Here is a 12,782-nt window from a genome sequence, read left to right as displayed (position 1 = left end):
AGCGAACTCACTGGGCAACAACAGACTGAATTTGTCTCTCCCATTTCAGTGGAGACTGAGACGCTGACTGCTTCTAGATTTCAGGCATATTTCAGCAAGACCTGCATCCTCTTAAGCCAAGCAGAGGGGGCGAACCTAGGACGATCACTAATAAATAGCGTGAAATAAGGGCCCTGCCTCATTGTCCTTCAACCACTGATGCTGGCCAATGTAGACCTGACTCATAGAAGTATATATATGTTCTCAGTATGGACTTTGCACATAGGAAAGAAAACATAGCCCCACTAGGGCCCTTTGAGTGGGCAAACATCCTGCCAGTTCCTGATCATCTTACCTAGCTAGCATGGCTAAGGAAGGGGAACCATACCTAGAGCCTGTGTCATAGGGGAGCCCTTAGTGTGAAGGTTATTTCTGGATTCTTCTTTGTTTGGAGGACCATACCAAAACCGACTCGATGGCCTCTCCTAATTGCTACCTTGAGTGTCTCTAAGTTTTCCAGGGCAGAGGTTACAGCTCATACCACACAACACTGGTTCCCCTGCTGCCCATCAGTCACTTTTAGGCCAGTCAAGTGAGCAGTCATGGGAGAACAGTCAGACCTGGTGGGACACCCCTGTTACCCCAAGCAGGAAGACTGTAGACCTGAGCCCAGGCCCCAGGGTAGATAGCAACACACTGTCTCAGTAAAGCAAGGCTTGCTTGGCCCTGGTGATAGAGCACTTGCCTGTATGCATGAGAGCCTCCTTGGGTCGATTACACCAGCACACAGCAAAAGAAAGGCCAGACTAACGTTGTTGGTTCAGTTCAGACACCTGATTCCTGGAGTTCACTCTGAATATTTATTTCCAGGAACAAAGAGGATGTGAAACTCCCAAATGGCCCCTTAGTTTTTAATGGCACAGCACACACTCCCGTTCCAGCTCTTCACAACTGTCCCCACAGTACCAGATCTATTTGGTGGCCGTATTCATGAAAGGAAAAAGGAGTTTTAGCCTCTGCGGACATAGAAGATGGCTGAGCACTAGCAAATAAATAATCCCTGAACATCAGCCATAGAGAATTTTGTTTTGTCTTTTGTTTTTCAAGACAGGGTTTCTTTGTGTAGTCCTGTCTGTCCTAGAACTAGCTGTATAGACCAGGCTGGCCTCGAACTCAGAGCTCCACCTGCCTCTGCCTCCCAAGTGCTGGGATTAAAGACGTGCACCACCACCACCCAGCCAAAGAGAATTTTTTTTAATGCACATTTGCTGGAGTCTTCTAGAACCCCAAAGACATGGACAAGCCCAGAGGATGTGTGGTGATAACTCTCCTGCCATCACTGTTACTCGTAAATTGTTTCTTGAGGTCTGTTTCAGACTTTGCCTAGTTCCCAAGCTCTGAACCAGACAGTTTAGATGGGAGCGGTTCCTTGTATGGGTGTGTATATATGAGAGGCACACATGTGTGCATGCATGTAGACGTCAGTCACCTGAGGTGTTGGCCCTAAAGTGCCGTCTATGTTTAGTTCAAGACAGTCTTTTACTGGCCTGGAATTTTGCCAAATAGACTAGAGTAGCTGGCCAGTGAGCTCCAGGGCTTTCCTTGCCTGGCACTGCTATGCTGGTGCTGAGATTACTAGTACGAACACCACAGCTAGTGTTTTATGTGGATTCTGGGAATCAAGGCTCAGGCTCTCACATCAGTAAGACAAGTATAACTAACCGCCCGACACACACACACACACACCACTGTAGTAGTTGTTTCTGACCTCCTTTTCCTTAATCGCTCAGAATCATCTTAGATGTCTGAACTTTACAACGTAAAGTCTGAGAGAGCTCAGCTGTATTGGAGTTTACTAGAAACTCTGAGGAACATTGTCCTGAGAAGACCTCCTCGGCTCCTGGGTCCGTGTGGGAGAAGGGCGGCTAGCCTTCAGGTAGAATCTCAGGTGGCCGTGACGTTCTGGAGGCAGTGGGCTACGTGCTGCTTGCCCGACGGAGAAGCTCTCCGCACACGTGTCTCCAGACAGAGGATCCTGTGTCAACAGAATGTCACTGTGAGGATGCCACCAACCCCTCTAAGAAAGAAAGACCAGGCCAGGAAGGTGCTCTGCAGGGACTGATTTGATTGACTAGGCCTCCTCTCTGTTTGTGTCACATAACAGTTTCTGCCCAGGCGTGTGCACGCACACGCACACACATGCACGGCCACACTCCCACTGCCAGTTTTGCACAGACATGAATGTGCGGACAGAGTGGCCACTGTGCCTTCCTCCCACATGATACTCCAGCTCATTGCACACGCGCACAGCCGTGGCTGCAGGAAAGAGGGAGGCACTCAGCCCCCGAGTCTGTTTATGTGTTTGAGCCGAGAAAGTGATTTTTGTAGCAGAGAGCTCTAAGTGAGACAGACAGAGTCAGAGAATAAGAGAGTGAGATAATTATCTAAATTATGTTCGTGCTATTATCGAAGACGAATATAGTTAAAATGTAATTAAATATGACGGGCTAGCAGGATTTAAGCCAAGCTTTGGAATGCTAATCATCAATTACCACATCCCCTTAGGGGAATCAAGGAGTGCTCTATGGTAGAGTGGGAGCGGGGAGCTGGGGGTGGGCAGCTGAGTGAGATGTGAAGTATGAAAACAGACACCCCCCATGCTCATTCAAACACTCCATGAATGTCCCTGGACACTCCCTTTCTGTAACTGCCACAGGCGTTAGAAGCTTCTAGCGCGGGCTCGTTGGATTAGCTGGCAGGAGGGTCCTGACCTTCTCTTTGAGAGGAAACTCCTCTAAAAGGGAAAATTATGATCTGAGCAGAGAAGGTAAACCCCAAGGCCAGCTGATATATGGGTTGCAAATGCATGTGCATCTGCCAGGCAGAAAGCATCATCACCTACCCAAGTCTAGGAATCCCTGAAAAGGACTTCATGGGAGAGGACCGTGGCCAGCTCCAAAGATGCCACCTCTTCCTGGGCAAGGGTCCCTCCTGGAGCCCTACACCCAGTCCATACAGTGAAATTCCCTAAGGAGGTGAAAAGGACCCCCCCTCAACCACCACCACCAAACACACACCTCCTGGGATTCTGAGCAGGCCTAGAGACTGAAGACCACAGCTGTATGATTTTGCCAATCTTACTGCATGTATCTTGAGGCAGAGGGGAAAAACAAAAGCAGGGTGGATGGGCAGAGCATGTACACACACAGCCAGCACATGTGCCTATGCGTGCATACACGTGTATACACCCACAGACACACTTGGTTAAGAAAGTACACGAGATATGGTACCTCATGGTGCTAGATGTTGGATGCTTACATTTGAACCGACTGGGGTGAGTGCCTGGCTACCTCCTTAAACTGGGACTAAGAGAGTAAAGCAGCCAGGCTCCAAGGTGGAGGCTCCAGAAGCCAGAGCTCAGGTCCATGTCCCATTCGCGGCTGCCCTGGTTCTGGATCTTCTGATTTTCAAGAAAAACCAAAAATTGTATTTTAGTGGAACATCTCCCAGTTTATAAATGGATGCTAACTCAACTTGTAAAAAGACCCTGGAAATGAGCAGAAGAGATGTATGTGCCTTCTCCAACAGGCAGCTTAGGTCCTGGGGAGCAGGGACCTCGGGGCTCCTGGGGCAGAGTCTTTAGTGGAATCGGCAGATTCACCCCAGCTTTCCTCAGCCGGGCAGGCACAAGACTCTTAACAAAGAGCTGTTGAAGAGACAGACAAGGAGAATGGATGGCGGCCAGAAAGCCCAGGAAGTCTGGGCAGTGAGATAGCTCTTACCTCTAGTTAAGTGTCCAAACAGAAGCACTTGCTAATTAGACCCAGGCCTGCTCATGAGATGTTAGATGGGGTTAGACATCCAGGCCTTGGAGCTTTCTAGAATGAGAGCTGTGGGCTTGGTGTCTGTGAGGAAGACATACTCTCCAACATTGCCTCTGGAGAGCCAGTAGGCAGAGGCCTGCAGAGCAGTTAAGGCTGTTGGAGCCGGCCCATTCCTGCCTCACCCAGTGTGGAAGGAAGGGCTCTCTCTTCACATTGCTGGTCCACAGATCATCTCTAGATCCGATGAGAGAGAGGAGTGTGGTCCTTGTTCCATCACGTAGCCAGACAGGAAGAGCCATGTGTGTGGATGGCTGGCAGGCAGCTTGCGGGTCAGCGCATGAGGCACACTCCTAAAGAGCTGTCACAGACATCTCCCTGAGTCCCCATGTCACATCTCCGTGCCGTCGAACTGAGAGCACACTGCTGTCACTGCCGGAAGCTCACTTGACAGGGGGACAGCCTGTATTATTTCCTCTCTTTCAAAGTTCCCGCTGGCCTTCTAGCCCTGCTCTGCAAGCCTGTAAATGACAGTTTGTGCCAGCCCTTCCTGGTCCTCATCACCACTGCCTGAGCTTCCTCTCTTGGCTCTGCTTGTTTTTGTTTTGTTTTTAAGTTTTTCAGTCAAATTGATACATGTCCACAATTTTCTCACTCCGTTAGAACCCCAGGACTTAGCAAGCAGAAGCAGCAGTCCCTTGTTTACCCCTTCTGACCCCAGGTTCTCCGCAAAGGCAACTGCTTCCCTTTCCCCATTTTAGAAGACCCGTACTGTTCTGAAAAGGTGATGTATTTAAAGAAAATGCACTTTAAAATGGCTTCCAGATGAAAGCCTGAGTGTCTTCCTCCCACTCACTCTCTTCCAGAGACTTAGAAATAAATGCATATCCCCCTCCCTGTGTCCCGCTTCCAGCTGCCTCGTCCTTGTGGGGAGCAGGCATACGCTGTCATCGACGTAGCCAGGATTTTTGCATCCATCATGAGGGAGTTCTGCTGTCAGAGTTTGAGGCCCCGTGACATCAGCTAGCTGGGCCTACATCAGGTCACCCTTCCACTTCTTCCAGTAGTGACCCTGCTTTGTGACGGGTCATCGGATCTGTGACCATCAGGTGAAGACGTGCGTCCTTCTGGTCTTCTGCCCAGTCTTTCACCTTTCTAAACTGTCCATACCTACGGGAGCACGGTTCTCAAGTTAAGAGCACTGGCCACTCATGCCAAGGACCCAGATTCTGTTTCCACCACCCACATGGTGGCTCAGAACCGTCTGTACCTGCAGATCTGATGCCCTTTTTGCATTGCAGATACCAGGTACACATGTGGTACACATACATACATGTAGGCAGAAATCTCATACATAGAAAATGAAATTTTTAAAAAGCTATTGATCTGCTATTTCTTCATTGTCAAAATGATCTACTATCTTTGTGCTTTGGAAGGTCCCGTTCCCTCTGTCGCCCTTCCTCCCTCCACCCCTGCTTTGTGAGACTTCAACTTCACTGTCTCTGAAGTCAGATTGGTGCTAAGGGGCCTGCAGCTGCTCTGAACCAAGCATTGTGGCCCCGTGGTCACCTTTTCCCCTGTCCTTGTCCTGGAGGGCAGAAGTTACCTTAGTTTCCTGTGCCCCTGTTATCCGCTATCTTCAATGCGCTTTCCCCTGGTTCTTCCACCTGCCTTTGGTGCGAACAACAAGGATGGCTCTTCTTAAGCGGTCTCTGGGGAACCACAGCACTCATGGGAATTTGCCCACCACCCACCTCCCCATTCCTCTGCCCTGTTTTATGCTCTGTATTCTGGATCCCGTGACTTTTGCACTGTTGGAGTTGAGTTCTTTGGCTGAGTACCTTTATCTAGTAGCTTCTTAGGAATGCCTTGGGGTACTTTTTTCTTTTTTTTAAATTTTCAACACAGGGTTTCTCCGAAGCTTTGGTTCCTGTCCTGGAACTAGCTCTTGTAGACCAGGCTGGCCTCGAACGCACAGAGATCCGCCTGCCTCTGCCTCCCCCACTGCCCGGCTTTGGGGTACATTGTTTAAGATGTACACCTACATGCAAGTGGCTTTGTTCTTTCTCACACTTGCCTGGGGAGGAAGCGCTTCTCCATCCTCTGACCCTGTAAGTCTGAGCCGCTCTTGCCACCCTCAAGGTTCTGAGAATCGTAGCCTGCTTTGGTATGGATGCTCCTCATTTATCATGTGCTGTGGGGGACTCGGCAACCTGGAAATCTCTGACCTTTGTGCCTGGGGATGACCCTGTGTATCTTGGTGCTTTCCTAGCTGGTACGGTGTGTTGCTCACAGGAGCGGCTGACTGGGCAGTGGCCCTCCTCTCTGCCTCTGCCATCCTGGACCTCTTTGTTTATTTCAGCTGCCGGTTTTAATTTACAGAAGTGATTTTTTTGTTTTGTTTTTAAAAGGTTCACTCTTCATATCATTTTATTTCAGAGGAGTAATGCTTTTTTAATTTTCTCTTTCTGAGGATAACAGCCCCCCCCCCAGCTTCATTCTCCATATTAAATTGTGTCTACAGCCTCTGAGTCATTTTCTTCTCTGTTTGCTTTCAGTCTCTGTGTTCAGTGCCAGAGTCTATTCTTTGCTGATGCTTGATGGCTTATTCACTTTCGAACATCTTACACTGAGAAAGCGGAAGTTTTCTGTCTGCAGTGGGTTTGTGGACACCATTATCAGGCAGGCGCTACTGCATCACTGGGAGACCCCCTGCCACCCAGTCAGGATAGCACATTGCAATACTCTTTGACCTGGGCATGAGCTTCTCCGTTATAAATGCAGTTTGTGTGTGTGTGTGTGTGTGTGTGTGTGTGTGAGAGAGAGAGAGAGAGAGAGAGAGAGAGAGAGAGAGAGAGAGATGAGACATATATCACCACCAGTTTTTTACTAACCTTTTAGTGAAAGCAGTAGAGATTAAGCCATTGGTTCTCTGTGCTGTGTTTAACTGCCCATCCGACCATAGCAAACACTTCTGTGTCCACTGGGTCCCATGGGTCTGCTGTAGGAATCGCTACCTTTGACTCTGGTTAGACCAAGCGCCCTTGGCATAGGATGCACAAGGGACAGCCAGGGTAGAAATCACCTCTGTGTCTTGTCCAGGAGTAGCAGTGCCTGAATTGTACCTCTTCGTAGAGTCCCATACATCCCTAGAGTGTTATATTTCCAACTGAGTTAATCCTACCTCCCAGCAAGTTCTTTCTTGCATAAACACAGATGCTGTTTTGATCCCTTTCTCTATTTCAAAAGCTGTTTAAGATACACAGAGTAAAAAGTAATGTAACATCAGCTTCCGCTCTCACTGCCCAAGAGCGACCCGTGTCAATATTTCTCACACACACAAGTACTGTTTAGTTTAAATCACAGACACGAAATACTGCAGCTAACATTGGCATTGCCCCTGTTCCCGTCAGCAGTCCCCTTCTCTGCCCTCTCCTGAGACATTCGCTGGCTCAAATTTAGCACGTGTATTTCTTGAATATTTTAAAATATTTAAGAAACATGCACGTTTTCATGGGTCACCTGTAAGCATCACAGCTCAGATGGAAAGGGATCTTGGCAGTCATGAGCCAAGGACAGCACAGAGTCACTATAAGCTCAGCAGCTTACAGCTCTGCTCCAGAGAAAGGTTTCCCCAGTGCGAGTAACAACTCCACTCCCATGGCGGAGGGTTTCCCAGCAAAGATGTCACAGCCCTGCTTGGCTAGGATCCCGAGAAGCCTTACAGCTCTGCTTCAGTCCTCTGAAGGGTAACAGTTCTGCTCCACTAGGGCACGTTTCCCCAGCGAAGGCGGTACAGCTCTGCTCCAGCAAAAGTGTCACAGCGCACAACAGAGCTCACTCGAGAGATTTATTGGGAAGGGAGAATCTAGGGTGAGAAGCAGCAGCAAACCGAACAAGGTACAGGGCTTGTGTAGAGTTTCTTGGGGAGGGGTGAGTTTTCCAGGGTGGCTTGGGATTGATGGATTTTTGTGGTCTGACTCAGGGGCAACTCAGGCATTAGTGGGATTTCATGCTCAAGAATTAGTGGAACTTCGAGTTTAGAGACCTCAGGGATTGGTGGGAGTCTGTGCTCAGGAATTGGTAGGGTTCTGCGGCCTGACTCTGGGGCAAGCTCAGATTGGTGCAATTTCAAGCCCTGGTCCTGGGGTCAAGTCAGGGTCGGGGTGTTTCTCCTTGGCCCTTTTCACCCTACTTCATGTGTGGCTTTCCTGCCAGTGGTGAGGGCTGAGAAGGTCTCAGTCCTTGAGTCAGTCGCCAACACGAAAGAATTCAGAGACAGACAAGAAGCTGAGAGGAAGGTTTACTACCACATAGTAAAAATTCAGAGTTCAAGAGAGAGGCACTGCTGGGGATTCAGGCAGATCTGCACATGGCCAACTTTAATAGAGGGAGGATTCCATTGAGTTACGTGAATATAAGTTGGGGGTCTTCCAAGAGTGGACCGGGTTTTCCTCAGAGTAGGGTTCACGTCTTCCTGTACTTCAAGGGGGTCTTAGAATGAGTCTTGGCAGCTTCTGCCTGATGGCCAGTTCCGCAAGGCTAACGATAGAGAGATGCAAGGACAGTGAGCATGTGGGTCCCTGGTTGTTAGGGGTGGACTGTTTCCTGTCACACGGTGTCCTACAGCACTATTGTTCTGGTTGTTAGGGGTGGACTGTTTCCTGTCACACGGTGTCCTACAGCACTATTGTTCTGGTTGTTAGGGGTGGACTGTTTCCTGTCACATGGTGTCCTACAGCACTATTGTTCTGGTTGTTAGGGGTGGATTGTTTCCTGTCACATGGTGTCCTGTGGCGGTACTGTTCTGCCAGTACATAACTCCCCAGGCACTGTAGTCTGTCTCTATGGGATCTGTGTCTCTCTACCCTGTCTCAGTCCTGTGTGTGCTGTTACAAAATACATGCTGCCTTCCTTGACCTGGCTTTTTAGGGCACCTTCTGACCTTAGACCTGGCTCCTGATAGTGCTGCGTTGGAGAGAGATAGAGAACACCTTCTTTATGGGAGGTGGAGAAGAAACCACCACTGGGGCTGGGGCACAGCTCAGTGGGGGAGCCATTGGCTGATGGCCACAGGTCCAGCCCTAGCTCTGCACACACATAAACAAAGAAGGCGTGCTAGCAATAGCTGCCAACTCTGCCCTGTGATCTCCTGCCACAGTCCTGGATCTCCTGTTGCATGCACACAGTCTCCTTCCTCATAGTAGCTGAGACTTCAGGAGAAAATCACTTTCCTAGAGCCACCCTGTGGTTCACTGTGCATGTGTACACACATGTGCATGTATGTGCCCCATGGCTCAGATCACTGTGATCTCTAGCCCTGGGGTAGTATAGTAATACACTCCTAAGTAAAGGCTGGTACCTTGTGGGCCCAGGAGTAAGAGCAAGGACGTAGCTGGTTCTCCAACCACAGAGATACTGGAAAGATTCTATTGTGCCCTTGGGTGGAAAAAGACAAGCTAATTGTCATCAGGCCCTGCTTCGGCAGCCAACCAGGGTCACAGCTTCCTTATGCTGTCCTGCCTCACCTTCCTCAGCTCTACGCTGGGTTCTCAGCCCTGCCTGTCTCGATGAGGCAGAGTGCTGGTGGCCCACACATTTCTCTGTATCAGTGGCACTCACTGTGCTCCCGTGCAGAGCCCTGACCTGATGTGCCCACTCCTCAGCAGGGGTTTTAGAAAGCCTGTTTAAATCCCTTGTTTTTCTGACTTGTTTAACCGCCACTGTGGCAGCGGCCACATTTCCCCTTCCTAAAGCTTTGTATATGTAATATTTTAGTCTCATTTTGAGCTTTGTGGGCAAGCTTTGGAACCTCATCAAAATTTATAGCTCTGTTTCATTGAAAAATTACTCGCAAGTGTCACACAAGTTATGAGGGGACGTTGAGAACACCAGTTTGTGCATTGGGACCTCTGTGCTGTTTGTCGTCTTCTCTAATTAGTGTGGGGAAGGACGGTTAATCTCCCCAGTGAGACTTTAAATGCCATAAGGGCTGCACTGTCTGCATGGATCCCTGGACACCCAGCAGGTGCAGGCCCAAGAATGCATCATAAATACAGGTAGTTCCTCTGAAGTCTGGCTGCTTGTCTGCCTCAAAGGAGGGGGTGCTGATAGGAGTAGCCTCGGCTACCCTGGTGTCTGACGTGATGGCTCGTAGACAAGGCACAGGGGAGTAGTCTGTCTTGTCCATGTTCATCCTGCTTTTAGCACTTGGTAAAAGCTAACACTGTCCTGGGTGTTTCTACTTAGGCTGTGCCCAAGTCCCCACAGACGTGTTGGAGACAGCTGTCATTATTCATTCTGTAGATGAGAAGACCGAGGGCCCAGACAGGCTGAGCCACTTACCTAAGGGCTCGACACTATTAGAAGTTCAAACTGAGGGCTGGGTGTGGTGGTGCACCCTTTAATCCCAGCACTCAGGAGGCAGGGGCAGGTGAATCTCCGTGAGTTCGAGGCCAGCCTGGTCTACAGAATTCTGGGACAGCTCACATAGCTAGGATCTTGTTTTAAAACAAAACAAAAAAAAATGCCAAAAAACAAAAATGTTCAAACTGAGATTCAAACCCGGGTGCCAGGCCGGGTGGTGGCGGCGCATGCCTTTAATCCCAGCACTCAGAAGGCAGAGGCAGGTAGATCTCTGTGAGTTCGAGGCCAACCTGCTCTACAAGAACTAGTTCTAGGAAAGGCTCCAAAGCTACAGAAAAACCCTGTCTCAAAAAATAAATAAAACCCCAGGTGCCTTAGCTCCAAGGTCCAAATTGAGTCTATCCTGAACATCAGGAAACTAGGACTGAGCATAGTGTCAGCAGCAGGCCTCTGATGACAGGACAGAGTGCTCTCACTCTCCAGTCTTCCTGCCTACTGGCCTCTGGGTCAGCTCCTTGCAGTAGGCGAGGTAGATGCTGGTTTCAATGGCTGTGCACACACACTGCCAGCCACACAGTGAGTTGCTCAAAGCACTCTATTCCGTGTGCATGTACAGGTCGAGGCAGCTTGTAGAAGTCGCTTCCCCTTCATGAGCTGCAGGCTGAGCAGCAAGCTCCCTGCCCCCATAGAGAACCTGGAGCATCATCATGGTATCAACCCATACCTTCCCTGAACACAGGAACTCATGCGTCCCCCAGGGGACATCACTGAGGCCTCATTCGGACCGTGTTCCGAATAGTTGCGAAGACTCCATAGTACCTGGGAAAAGTGTGATGTGTCTCTGTGGAGGGAGAGCATGGGTAGGAGCTGCAGGTGTAGGTGGTTTGTGATGTGTGGCAAATCCCAAAAGGAAGATGGCATCTGTTCTGGCCTGTTGCTCAGGTTCAGATCCCTCATCCGAGCCTATGCAGTGGTCCTGTTCTTAGGGAGACGTGAACAGATGACTCCTTGCCTAGGGGAGCCAGTGACAGACCCAGTGCACTGTTCAGTGCTCAGGAAGAGGCAGTGCTTGGCAAGGTGGCCATTAGGCAGCCTTGACTGGTGTGGCATCATGGTGCTGGTTTCTTGGTTCTGTGAAAGTTTATTCTAAGCACTGTCCTCTGAGGCCACACAGCAGTTAGGACAGACGACGCAGATGGCATTCTGAAGCCTCCCTTTCCTCACGGGGATCATGGGAAGTCAACAAATTCTAGGGAGCAACTCCAGAAAGTGGAGAGAGGAGGGCGCTCATCCCTGAGCCCACAGCTTCCGTCACTTCACTCTTTGGATTGGTATCTAGTTCTGCGGGAAATGAGATCATATATTCCACTCTCAGGCCGTGTTAGTGCAAACGAACTCTAATGTGATTAGATGCTAATGCAATGTAATGGAGGATTGCTATTAAATTGAGACCTTCTGATCTTATTACTCCACAAACTCAGGCTCCCTCCTGCTCAGCTGCTGCCCTGCCCCAAGCCCCAGGCCAGGCAGAAGTCTAAGTGGAAGAGAAGAGGCCACGGGAACCTGCAAGGAACAAGACCTGTGTGCCAAGAGCACTTCGCAGGCAGATGGCTTGGGAACTGTGGCAGAGGCGGCAAGCGCGAGCCTGCCCATAAGCTTGGAGCCCTGTGCTTTGTGAGGCCTGAGAGGGCTCACCTTAAACCCAGAGTCTCTGGATCTGTGACACCGCTCTGCCTCCCTCCCTCCCACTCTGCCCTGTGTCTCAAACCCAGTGATGGTTACAGGCTCTTGTGTGTCCCCATTCCTGGGCAGCTGGAGCCTGTGTCCCTAAACTTGAGGGATGAAGGCGAGGTTCCGATGTTTCGCACAGCCCTGCTTCTCCCACCAGCTTGTGGAACCCCCGTAGCCTTGCATACCTCCCCTGCCCACAGACTGTCTGGCAGGTACCCCAAGAGCTGAGGGTCTAGGAAAGCAGGAGTCCTCCACAGGGAAGCAGGGTAGAGAGGCATGCATGGGGGATGGGCAGGAGAGTTGTCTGTTTGCATGAGTAATAGTGTTTTTACAGAGAGAGTGATTTTTCTTACTCTGTTTTCAGCAGCCTGCTTCCAGAGGCGAGCCTTTGTGCACAGGGTGGTAATGGCTTTTTAATGACCTTAAGAGGACTGGTGTCCGGGCGGTGGTGAATCGGCCTCAGTGGGAGGTGCATAGTGAGAAGGAAGATGGAACACCTGAAACCAAATGGGAAAAACAAACTGCAGATACATATATTTCCTTTGCTAGCATTACTAGGTAATTAGACAATTACAGGAAAGAGCTTCGCAGCAGCTGGCGTTTCTACAGTGCGGGAGGAGGAGCGGCAGCAACTGTGAGCTGCTCACAGGGCTTAGAGAAGAGAGGCCTGGAGTGGGCAGGAAGGCTAGGTCAGGAGCAGGGCTCCTCCTGCACACATGGCTTCTAGGTGAGCTAGCCCAGGCAGAGGAGGAGGACTTGTCTTTTAAATGGCATGGTTGCTGTTGTGGTGGCGCACGCTGGTAGGGTTTGCTGAAGGAGGCAGAGGCAGGATGATCACGAGTTCGAGGCCAGCCTGGGCTACACATTTAAAAAAAATGGCATGGT

The 12,782-nt window shown here is 50.1% G+C and overlaps 1 protein-coding gene across 1 annotated transcript in view; it reads left to right on the top strand.

The window, feature by feature from the left end:
* Btbd9 (BTB domain containing 9) overlaps positions 1–12,782 on the top strand; it is a 353,804-nt gene that overhangs the window by 328,008 nt on the left and 13,014 nt on the right. The gene's annotated exons all lie outside the window — the stretch shown is intronic.

The sequence above is a fragment of the Alexandromys fortis genome, unplaced genomic scaffold, assembly GCF_014885135.2.
Source record: "Alexandromys fortis isolate MF-2015 unplaced genomic scaffold, M_Fortis_MF-2015_v1.1 scaffold_9, whole genome shotgun sequence".
Taxonomy (NCBI): domain Eukaryota; kingdom Metazoa; phylum Chordata; class Mammalia; order Rodentia; family Cricetidae; genus Alexandromys; species Alexandromys fortis.
This window is presented reverse-complemented; position numbering and strand designations above follow the sequence as displayed.